At 27.1% G+C, this 13,032-nt stretch overlaps 1 pseudogene across 1 annotated transcript; it reads left to right on the forward strand.

Annotated features, from left to right (window-relative positions):
• Positions 1–1,169: 1,169 nt before the first annotated feature.
• On the forward strand, positions 1,170–12,722 carry LOC107165645 (cilia- and flagella-associated protein 45-like; annotated as a pseudogene). The gene is made up of 7 exons (XR_016191431.1): positions 1,170–1,794; positions 3,488–3,648; positions 6,439–6,628; positions 6,818–6,991; positions 9,726–9,899; positions 11,695–11,910; positions 12,488–12,722. The product of XR_016191431.1 is annotated as a cilia- and flagella-associated protein 45-like (transcript).
• The last annotated feature ends 310 nt before the right edge of the window (positions 12,723–13,032 follow it).

The raw sequence follows: 13,032 nt of genomic DNA on the forward strand, positions 1-13,032 counted from the left end.
ATTAGGTACATACTTGAAACAATTAAAATCGCTAATAATACAAAAATATAGCTAATATTATAAATTAATTAATAAATTAAAAAAATTAAATAAATATTATATAACTTTAAATAAGTTTAAGAGTATAAAATAATTAATAATTAATAAATATATTTGGGTTTCTGTCTACGCAAAATTAGAAATTAGACAAAAAAAAATATTTTATATTAAATAAAAAAAAATTGGTAACGACAACACGTCACGATCTTGGATCTAACCAGGGCCGTATTTAGGAATTTGACAGCAAGGGGCAACAAAAAAAATACGCCTCATTAATCATTATTCAAAATACAAATTTAAATTATAAAAAAATTAGCCGCCTTCTCCTACTCAGACGCCCGGGGCAACAGTACCCTGTAGCTCCCCCCTAAATACGGCCCTGTATTAACTATTAATTGATTATTAATCATAAATTATATATTGTATTTATTGTATATTTATATATTTATTTTAATTATCAACTATTTTGTATAAACTTATTTGTGTGCTGTGTTCATTTTTATTTCTAACATTATTTTTTTGTTTTCAACGTATTATTTAAATTTAACTTGTTGACTATGGTAATTTATCAAAACTATAAATAAACATTGTACATTTTTTAATATTTTAGGAGCCCTGAAAATTAAATTTTGAAGAGTATCAGTATTCCGTCATTTTGATTTCTTTTGTTATAAATTCTATGGACTGTACCGGCATACCAATATTCCGAGCATCACCTAATATCACCCGTAACCTTGGGCTATTAACGAAAATGAAACACATGGACAAAAATAATCTATAATAAATATTTGCCTAATATCATTTTTTAAATTTATATTTTGTTGGTTTTTAAAATCAATACCACACAAACTTCTTAGATTTTAAGACGTAGTTGGGCGTTATTTATTACTACACCATTATTAGTTTATGTGGTAATTATTGCATAATAATTGATATTATTATTAGTAGACACATAATGATAATTGAAAGATATTATCAGAATACTATTATGGTACATTCAACATGATATGTTTGTTCAATACTTTTTATAATTAGTGTTTCTCAGGAAACAACCCTAGCAACCTAGTAAACAAACTTATATACTTATTGAAATAGTATTATATTAAGCCAGTCTACGAGAAAGTGAATTTTTGAACACATACCTAACATTATGATATAAATACTAAAATAATAACCAGTCAAGGTTTACATATTAAAATACTTATAGTAGATTGTTTTTAAAGTAATTATTAAAAAAGAAAATGATTGCCAATTTCTTACATCAGAAATAATAAAAAAAAATATAGCTGATAATCACCTAAATAGGTATTTCTAAAACAAATTTGTTGCGATATGATTTCAGTTGAAAATATTCATGCAGAAAAACGCCACATGGCATCGTCAACATCTAATCTTTCAAGTCTTTCGGAAAGAGACATTAAGTTCAAGCAATCTATGTATTTTATACCTGATAAAAATCTTGAAGAGCGATTTTATAACGATACTGATCGTCTCGATAAGCAAGATTCACAAATCTATAAGTCGGAAAAGATGGAAAAACAACAATTCATGTCCATACCGGACCATCGAGTAATTGACAGAACCACATTCAATCGGTTGAAAAATAAAGCAGTAGTAGTAACCGCGGAAGATCGACGAAAAAAAGTCGAGGACTTAATGGCCGACAGAGAGAAGCTAAAAAACGAAAGCGCTGCCAGGAAGCAAAAACTACAGAGCTATGATGTACTTAGAACTAAAGGAAAACAACTTGCACAGGTTAGTACGTAGGTATATTTAGTTCACTATTCACATTATACGAGAACAATTATGAAACACTATTATATCAATGAATATGGCATTTAAATGAACAATTTATAGCATACAGGGTTATTCAATATCATACATTTGGTTATACCTATAAAGGTATTTTAATATTTAGATTCAGAGAAATTTGATCAAAGTAATATCTAAATTTTAAAAAAGTGATACATTAAATAGAATAAGATCATATTATAAGATAAGTAGATTCAGGAAGGTACGATAATATAATAAGTTTATAAATCACAAATCGAAAGTTTTGCTTCAACCTAAGAGACCATTTTGTGCAAATAAACAACTAAATAAATCATTTTAAATAATCCTGTATGTAAGACGTTATTTTTAAAGATACCTGCAGGTAGGTAACTGTAAACTGCTAAATAATATTAGTGTGGTATTTGAGAAAATTATATCAGATCAACTTTTAATATTTGCCAATAAATTTTATATCATCTACAACATTCCAACATATATCACTGCACTACTGAGACATGGGACTCTACAATAAATTAAATACAATTAGCTACCAGAAATCGTCAAATTAAAGATTGATGTATTTTTTCGAGTTTCGACTATAATTGTGCCCTCACTCGTACATTATATATCCATCTAATGAAAATTGGTATGACTATAAATAACAGATTTGTACAATTTGGAAGACAATGGTACCTACTTAATAATAGGTATATTGTATTAATTCATTTTATTAAATCGTTTTATAGTTAATGAAAATATTGAAACATTGTACTCCAGTAATAAATATTATTAAAAAAATATAACCCATTTTAAAACGTCAGTAGTATAACATAATATAAACTATATAGGTAGACATACCTATAATAGTCCTAATACTAAAATTCTAATATTGTAACTACTGGAAGTTGGAACTAAAAATCTACAATCTAATTAAAAAATTTAACCAACGATCATTTTACTTAAACTAATATTTTGAACTCATTCGAACTTCTATTTTATTATTTTATTAGTACCTATTTAGAAAAACTTGAAAAATACAGAATAACTTGATATTTTATCAACAGACTATTATCATTTAAAATTATATATAAAAGGGTCCAGTTAACAAATCACTGTTTGATAAATGGTCCTAAATACCACATTAATTCCGACTAGCAAAGGCACTTTCTAATAACGTTTCGAAACTATTACTCTACCTTTTACACTTCCATCACTGTCAATTGCTGCTTACGTTCTTTTTCTAAAGTATTATGAACGCTATTTAACTTCGAAATCCTTCTACCTACGTTTATTTCACTCTCAATTTTTTTTTCAATTCTAAATTAAACCTACTAACACTATCAACTTTATTGTATTAAATTATTTTAATTTGACATTAAATACATATATGTATAATATGCGTCATAATGGTTTCAAATAAATATGAAAATCGGATACAATATTTGTTGTAAATTGTAATTACTACCATCATGAAACATAATATAGGTACACAGGTTACGATAATATAACAATATTATGTATTCTGTTAGTAACATTATTATATTATAATACCAGTATTTTATTGCAGTTACTAGTTACATCTCGGTATCTTTATATAAAATAACTCTAGGTAATTTAATTACTTTTAAATATTATTAACTAATGAATACTTAAAAGTAATATAAATTGTTAACAGTTGGACGATGAAGCAAATAAGAAGTCCAATTACCTTCTGGCTAGAGCACAACAATTGCGACAAGACCAAGAAGATGAAATAAAACAATGCAACTCTTTAATATTAAGTACCAAGTGCCATGCCATCAGAAACGCTCAAATTGCTGAAAAACAACTTATTCAGTAAGTTGATTATATATACACTGTATATATAAATTATACAGCTTATACGATACACCTAAATAATAACACTCGTATACCTACAGTAATATTATTATTTATTACATATTATTTGTATTAATGGTATGTATAAAAATGTACAAAATGTAAAAGATAGTAGTAAATCGTAAATTGAAAAATATGTAACGTTTATAAACTAAAATAATTTAAAAAACCTCGATGTTATGCATACCTACGTAAATATGTTGGGTAATACAAAAAAAAAAGCAGTTGGGTGATAAATGTAGGGGCATGAAGTAAAAATTCTATGTTGCAAACACAATTATTTAAAGCTCAATTAGAGCTTTTCAGCGTTACCAGTTTCAAAATTCAAACGCAGTATAAAAAGTTACGTGGAGGCTTAAGCAGACGCTACACCGACATGTGTTGTTTCCGTCTTAAAAATGTAAAACATTGGGAAAACTGTTTTGCGTGGGAAAGAACCACTCAAGCTGAAATCCAAGCTAAGAAACCAAATTTTCATACTATAAAGAAGAAATAGTTTAGTGTGCAACGTGGTTTTCAATTTTTCGATATCACAAATACGAAAAAAGTTCTTATTGATTAGGAATTCATAATTTTTGAGTTTTTCAAACTTGAATAACTTTTTCTTAGTTCTGATATCGAAAAAATAAAAACAATGTTGCACTGTAAATATTCTCCTCTTTATAGTGTGAACATTTGGTTGCTTAGCTTGGATTACGGCTAAAGTGGTTCTTTCCCGCGCAAAATAGTTTTCGCAATGTTTCACATTTGTAAGATTGAGACAACACATGCGGGTATAGCGTTCTCTTAATCATAGCGCCTTATTGAATCTATATAAGTTTTTGTAAGTATATATTCAAATTTTATAAGTCCCACTACCATTAAATTAATCCAAAAAAAATCATTTATCCACACTTAATTGTTATTGGAATTTATTTTGGAAAATATTTTAATTTTACAGCTCTTTCTCGAAAAGTCGAAAGTATATAAAAATTAAATTCTTCTTCTGAAATATTGAATGATAAATATTATATATAAATTTATTTATAGTTTATAGAAAGGTAATAGGTACTTTGGTAAATTATGAGCACATATGATATTTTATCATTTTCATTTAATCTTCGCATTAATAATTTGATTCCTTTTTTTGTGTAGAAAATTATTATTATTATTATATATTTATCATTCAAAGATTATTTACGTATATTAAAGAATCTTCTATGAGTTAGTGGTTAAAATAATATTGATTCATTTTATGAAATCTGACATAAATATTCTATTTACGTATTATCTAACGATACTGAATTCATAAAAGATCAATTTCAATAAGTCAGTAAAAATAATTTTTAATTATTAGTTTGATTACAGTATAATATACTGTAATCAAACATATTATATTATAATATATCAACTAAAAAATATTATGTATCCTATATGTTTACTTTGTAACACACTGGATTGCAAACTGCCAAACTATATGAATATTAAAATATTATTATAAAGCATATTAAAAAAAAATTAATTGTTAAAATGATAATTAAATGTTATAACTATTTTTACTTTTAACTTTATATTGATAATTAAAAAACAAACAAAATAAACAGATCTTAATACTTGTTTACACGATAAAAAATTCAAAGTTGTAGACATTTTTCAAAAACATTGAAAACCATAAAAAAAAAACCTATTTTAATATGTTCAATATGTAATATTTCGATATTATACGTGTCTGCGTATAGTTTTAATATGATTAATGATAAATATAATCAAAAACGGTACATTTTGGAAATTTTCTACCAATTTTTACAACATTTCTGTCAGTGCATATTACCTAACTAGTGAATATTTTTCAGTTTTTTTCATTTAACATTTAAGTATTACTTTGAATAGTTTAATCATTTCCATACATTATTTTTAACGAAATTTTTATTTTGATCAATGACAAAATTGTATCTATAATTTATGCTTGATGAAAGGTTAGGCGTTAACCAGTAACCCTATTACTTTTCATCGTTCATTTTTATATAACTATATGTTATCATAAATTATTATTTAATGTTTGATAATTATTTAATTTTAACGAATTTATCTGGGAAATTACATATATCAATTGGTACATCAAATATTATATCAAATTATTGTGTTTCGATCATAATATAAGAAATACAAATTTAAAACATTTTACAGAATATCATTATTTTAATAATAAAACTTTATTTTGCTCAGATACTTAAAATTTTATCTACTGGATAATATTATTTATAACTAATTATAATGATGCATAAACAATTATAAAAACGAGCCCTGTTGTAATATTACTATTATGGATTAAATTATATTACCGTTTCTATTACATTTTTTTTTTTTTTTTAAACAAATATCCTGATTCATTGATTCATTCTATTCTGTATTTCCTCATGTATTCCGTTTATTCCCAGAATTTATAGGACAGAAATAATAGAGAAAATGGAAAAAGGTTAAATACCTTCTATATAGACGAACAAAAATCTTAAACACTTTGTATGTAGGTAATAAAACAGTTCAACACTTCACTTCACACTCTCTAGATAGATATTCAATGAACGGGACAACCTCCAGGCGATCTCGCAACCTGCGTACAACATACCTAATTCCTTTCATAAGTTTCTGCCTTAAATTACGTCTCACCCTTGAAGCGAAAAATATATTTTAAAAATTTTTTTGATAATCAAAAGTATAAATGTTAGCGATGGAATTTGTATAAATTACCAACGCGTTATGTTATTATAGGAAAGAAATGAAGGAAGAAGAACGTAAGATGGAAGAAATGATGGAACGGGAACGAGCGTTGGCTGCTAAAGAGCTCGAAAAGGCAGCGGAAGTCGAGAGGCAAAAAAAAAAAATCCAAGCAATTGAGGTTGAGAAGCAAATAAAAGAGAACGAGATTGCTAGGGAAATGGAGTTGGCTAGGATGGCAGAAGTATGTGTAGTCGACATATTGTGCAAACGAATATGAGGATTCTAAAATAAATTCGTTTTAAAAAAAAAATTGTAACTGCATATTATTTTCAAACGTTTAAATAACCCTAACGTAAATTGGAGTTTCGTAACCACGATTTTATGGAAAACGAGAAATTCACTTATACTGTCGTTATGCATGTATATACAGGAAGCAATGATTCGAGCGGAAGCGGTGAACAAGATCCGGCACGATGAGGCTGAAAGCTACAAGGCGAGAATGAAAAAACAGGCACAACTACGCAAAGAGTACATGTTACTTAACGCACAGATAAGAGATTCGAAAAAGCTGGAAGAAGAGATGAATAACATCGAAGTACTGCAGGTAACAATTTATATTTATTAATTATTATAGAAATGTTTAGAATCATTACTAATGCATCTACTAACTACATAATATATATATTTGCACATACAACTATATAATCTATAAAATAATATACGTATTATATATCTTCGTGTATAAAAATTATATTAGAATGAAATCTGTAAATGTGTAAATACACAAATAAATATGTGTTTAGCACTCTATATATAATACTCCAAAATTGCATAATTATATAAATATTCCTTGCAAATGAGTGGATATTATTAAATATCGTTTACAAGCGAATTGCGTCCCAGTCATAAGAAATACGGTAAGTGACATACAAAAGCTATTAGGTTTTTCTATTTCGTGATACAAATTACGTACAGATTATTTGATAGTAAAATGTATACATTCATCAAACCGTAAGCAATATGAGTATTAGAGGTTCCTAAAGCATGATTGAGCATAAGATATTTTATACGGCGTTGTCACATTTACTTTACCGAAATTTTGTAATAATATATTATTTTTGCGTATTAATACACCAATTATTATAATAGGTACAAAACTTAAACAAGGCGCGAGAAGTAAGCCTAAAGTGAGGTCGAACGGTATTGAATTTATCAGTTTATAGCTCCTATAGTCTCTACAAATATTTATTTATTTAATATTTATTTATTATTAAGACGGGCGGAAGCCCAATTTAGATATAAAAACAAAGTTAATATTTACATTATTAAGATTATAGGTGATATTATAGAACTAATATAAACAATGCCGCATTTACCGACCATATCTAAGACCTCCTTCAACCACTTTGAGGAGCTGTATCTCGCAAACCAATCAACGAAAAATAAAAATATTAACGCGTACCTAAATTCATTATAAAAATGGTTTTATTAATTCGTGATATTTTTATTCATGTAACCATTTGAAAATCAAAAGTTGATATTGGTTTCATCAATAGATATAAGGGTGAAAAAAATTAAAATATTATACGGTTTTAGAAAAACATAAACTTAGAAGTTTAAAATAAAAAAAAGTTAATGTTTTTCAAGATAATTATTGTACCCACTTAGATCACCCTGTATATTTGACATAATAAAAATTAATACTTAAAAAAAATTAATTGAAATGTCCATTTACTAATTAATATAACAATAGTTTAAAGGAGACTCTTACCATATTTCAAATTATTTAAATGAATATTTTTTGTATAATTATATGATTCAAAATTGAAAATGGCAACATTGCAGAGTTTTTTATGCTCAATCGTGTTGTAGCCAGTATTATACTTTATACTATCATCTGTATCATCTGTCAAGCATGATCAAGCGGGACTTTTAAATGTATGAAATAAATTTATTGATGTACTAAAAAATGTAAAAAAGATACTTACATCGAAATTCTTAGTAGAAGTAAATAAAGAAAAAATAAGTAAAATATATGAAAAAGAAGAATTTTTAAGAAGACAAATAATTAAACATAGAAATAATAAAAATATCACGTTTTTATTGCATCAAAACTGTCTTATTTAAATTGTTAATGTATGAATAATTTATAATATAACAACCTGCCAACCGAAACCTTACCTATATTTTTATTAATTTAATTTTTATATTTTTATAGAAGACAATAAAAACAACATATTTGAATTTGAATTCAATATAGAAGTATAGAACACATAAAATAATATATGTAATAACGAAAAGTCACAAAACAACATTTAAGGTACATCATATATGCAAAAACGCATCAACGGGTAATAAAAAGCAATAGGTAATTGTTGGTAAATAGCGTTTTTAATAATTGAAAACTTTCTATAAGATATTGTTTACCTTCATACTAACTAATCACATTAATAATTAACGTTTAATGATTTTTTACACCTAACTCTAACTCTAATACAATACAATAGTAAGTAATAATTAATAAATATTGAATAGTTACATAAAAACATGTTTACATGAAGATTTCGATGTTTAGTTACCAACACACAAATTATTGAACTCAAATTTATACGCTAGATAGCGCTTTTAAAAAATCGAAATTTTGCTGAGCTATAATAAGTCGATATTTTTAAATTTATTAGGCATACCTACATCTATAAATAATAGTATGTAAATTACATAATGTGACAATGAAATTATCAGAATAATATTTTTAACGTACTTTTAGCAGTATAATATTCAGTGTTGCTGAATTCTAAGTCTGTATTGAATGGAAAGAGAAATAATTTATTTACATTTAATGCGTTTGATGCATTATTATTACTATAGGTACATTCATTTATATACTCCGAGCGTAATTGATGTACCTAGTTCTTAGAGGACGATAAACGGGCATTTTGTTGTCTCTAGTCTCTAACTTACAAATTTACAACATGGCAAACTCTAAGTTTACAATACATTTTACTCAGTAATATCTAAAATTAGAGTGAATTTTCCTCTTATACAATTTAACGGAAAAATGTATTATTGTGAAGGTCAAATTTGCCATGTTCGTTCATTTGTAAAATGGAGGTAACAAATGCACGTGAGGCGTCCCATAAAATAATATGCAATTCAAATGAAAAAGTTATCTTGATACGCAATTCATTTTCCGCTTAAATAGTAAACACAAATCATCTCAACGGAAATTTTTATCGTCAACTATCTAAGGCCATCACCGATATCAAAATATTAGATAAATTATTTTAAGTTTGATTTATTGAAATTCAATTCCCATAATAGGTATTATTTTGTCACAGATACAAGAATACACGCGTAAAAAGAACGAACGAGAAATAGCGTTCGAAAGAGAGCAACAAAAGCAGAAATTACTAAAGGAAAAATCTATAGCCAAGATACAGGCGAGTCAACAAGCTACGTACGATTTGCAAGCCACCAAAGACGAGCTAAATGCGCTCAGAGTCAGAGACCAGGTAAACGCGGTACTCAACAATTTGAACAATGAGAATAAAATGCTTTTTTATTTTGTATATTATACAATATACATTATACATATACAAGAGATCAGAGAATTACATTTAGCATTTCTAATTAAAAAAATACAAAACTAAATATTTAGATAGCGCATAATAAGAAAAAATAATATTTAAAAAACAATACATAATACCCACCTCAGCTAAAAGCAAGATGACTAGATGTAGATACCTATAATAATTAAATTATTGGCACCCGATATAATCCCAAAAAAATCAAGACCAAAATAAACTTCAAGTATTTCTACGTCTGATATATAGGTAATTAATAAGCTTAAATGTCAATATTAGTCGTACCTAAATGAGGCGCGTACGAATAAAACTATAGGTATATTAATTCTACTATAGCCATTTATAGAATTATAGTAATGGTGGGGAGGGGGCACCATGGCCCTTTTTTAAATCTATAATTTCTGATAATCATTAATTATATTTTTAATAAATAAATAATGCACGTTAAAAAATCAACCATACCTATGGGGGAAGGTGAGTATCAATAGTATCTCGGGCATTAGTTGACTTCCGGTAGATTATAGGAGTACCTATGACAGTATGTCATTTGTGAATAATATAGGTATAAACTTTTTTTAGGGAAATAATATAGGCTATTTTAAATATTTTAAAAACCAGCTTGTTCAATAACTAAAATGTAGCAAGTTGTCAAAATAATGTTCCCACAATGGGCTGAAAAAAAAACTATACTTCGGCTATAAACTTTAATAGTTCCTGCCTGTCGGCTGTCGTACTTACTACATAATAATATGCTCGATAAGCTGTGATCTTACCTTGATAATAATATGCAGACAAAGAATGTACATCAAACTGGTGTTGTTGGCATAACGGACACGGGACACGTAAAGAACTGAAAACGACGGGTGATGGAAAATGTTACGCTCTCGCCGTTCGTATAGATGTACAACATTATACTAATTATATAATATGATCGGAGCCACGGAGGTTGCGCGCCGATACCACGGTTGAGTTTATAACCGATTAAAGAATAAAAATATTTATAAATGGCTTGAAAGTCAATATTTGACTAATTAATGTCTTCTTATAGATAATCACTAGAAATGGTCAAATACACAAAATAAATAAAAAGACATAAAATCCCACGTAAAATTATTTCCAATATTTTTAACTTATATAGGTATAAAAATTAAACAGTACCTAACCATAGATTGTATTTTAAATTATCAAATATTATATGTATCAGCTAATTATTGGCATTTAACCCCTCATTTAACCACCTTTCTTAAATTTCTCTATTGAATAGAAAAACTGTTTCTGCAGATATCACTTTATTAGATCAGAAAAACTTCATAACAATCTTGGTGTAAAAAATACATTCGGGTAGTAATTATTTTAAGATTTCAGTTCAATATATTTTCACAGCTCAGCATATAGGTTTTATACTTAACATATACACAATTAATTGGTTCACAAACTTAAAGAAAATATTTAAGCTTAGAAACTATCACAATATCTGATTCTTATATAAACAATAAAATGTTTAACTCCGACATTGCACATTGCAGTATGTACGTGGACTTAAATATTGATGGTATACTAATATATTATGTATTATTATAGCCAGCGATGAGTACTATTTTATTAATATGTAATTATACATTCATCCTCTCATAACTCATGCTTTATAGTTCCTAAATTGGTTAAATTGTACATGTATAATGTATAATGTATAATGTACTGTATTAATATTTTTCAATTACAGGTAGAACGCGAGTGGCGCCGTAAGGAACGAGAAGAGGCCATAAAAAAAATCGCGGTTGAAGAAGAATTAAACGCGATCAGGCGCAAACAAATCGAAGACCAAAGAATAGCATACGCATTTGAAATTCAAAGAGAGAAGGAAGAAACCGAAAAAATCGCTAAGCTCAACCTCGAAGATATCAAAAAGAGTAAGGAAATGGATGAAAAAAATAAAATGGTGAGTAATATTACCGCTGCAAAGGAAACAAAGTGATAGTGAAAAATTAATTATTTTACATCCTTCCATTTTAAAATACCTACTTAATTTGCTAATTTAATAACTTTGTTAAAAGTTATGATGATTCACTTATAATTTAGTATTTATTAAAACGAAATAGACAACTATTATTCTAACCCAATTCTGGCAATTCTGTATCAATATAGTTTAGTACTTCGATAATAATAATATTAATAGCTATATACAAACTTTTAATATATTTTTCTTCTCTTTTTTATTTAATTGGCGCCATTGGAGGTGAATCGTTTGCACAATACTTACTTCACCCATATTATAGTATATATTACCAGGTCACATTATTTTTATTTTTAATCACCCCCTTTAAAACTATATATATATAAAGTACCTGTTAATTATTTACATATTATTCAAAGGCGTTTAGGTTTATTCATACGTATTATATTACTTATATACAAGTAGATGTGTATATCTAAACATGTATGAATATTAATTATAAGTTCTAAGCTGGTAACTCTTAAATCCTAATATATTTTGTATACCGTTTATGTACTGACAGAAAATCGAAGCACATCGTAGAAACCTATTAAAACAGATCAACGATAAAGAACAGGAAAAGATACTCGAAAGGAAAAGGTTCTTCCAGGAAAGTATAAAACTAAAACAAGAAGAGCTTGCCAGGCAAAAAATGTTACGGGACACAATGTACAATAAAATCGAGGAACTCAAGTAAAATGACAATTATTATAATAATAACTAATACACAGCTGGCATTCATTTCCACACTGTTTTGAATAAATAAACGATGATTTCAGGATGCACAACGTACCGGAAAAGTTTGTTCAAGGGATTGTGAGACAACTCAAGTTACACAAACAATAAAACTTTCAACGGTGCTAATATTTCCGAAGGAATTGTTTTCATAATAAATGATATGCAAGCATATTAAAATAATTCCTATCACACATACCCAGTACCCACATACGCTTCACATTTATCAACTTGTTACAAATTTATACCTCATAGCTCATATGACATATTAAACTTAAAATAATATAGAAATATGCGAATCGAAGTTCGAACATGTAATAAGTGTTGAATTTC

The sequence above is a fragment of the Diuraphis noxia genome, unplaced genomic scaffold (assembly GCF_037042655.1).
Source record: "Diuraphis noxia isolate RWA-SAM2 unplaced genomic scaffold, SU_Dnox_SAM2 contig0004, whole genome shotgun sequence".
Taxonomy (NCBI): Eukaryota; Metazoa; Arthropoda; class Insecta; order Hemiptera; family Aphididae; genus Diuraphis; species Diuraphis noxia.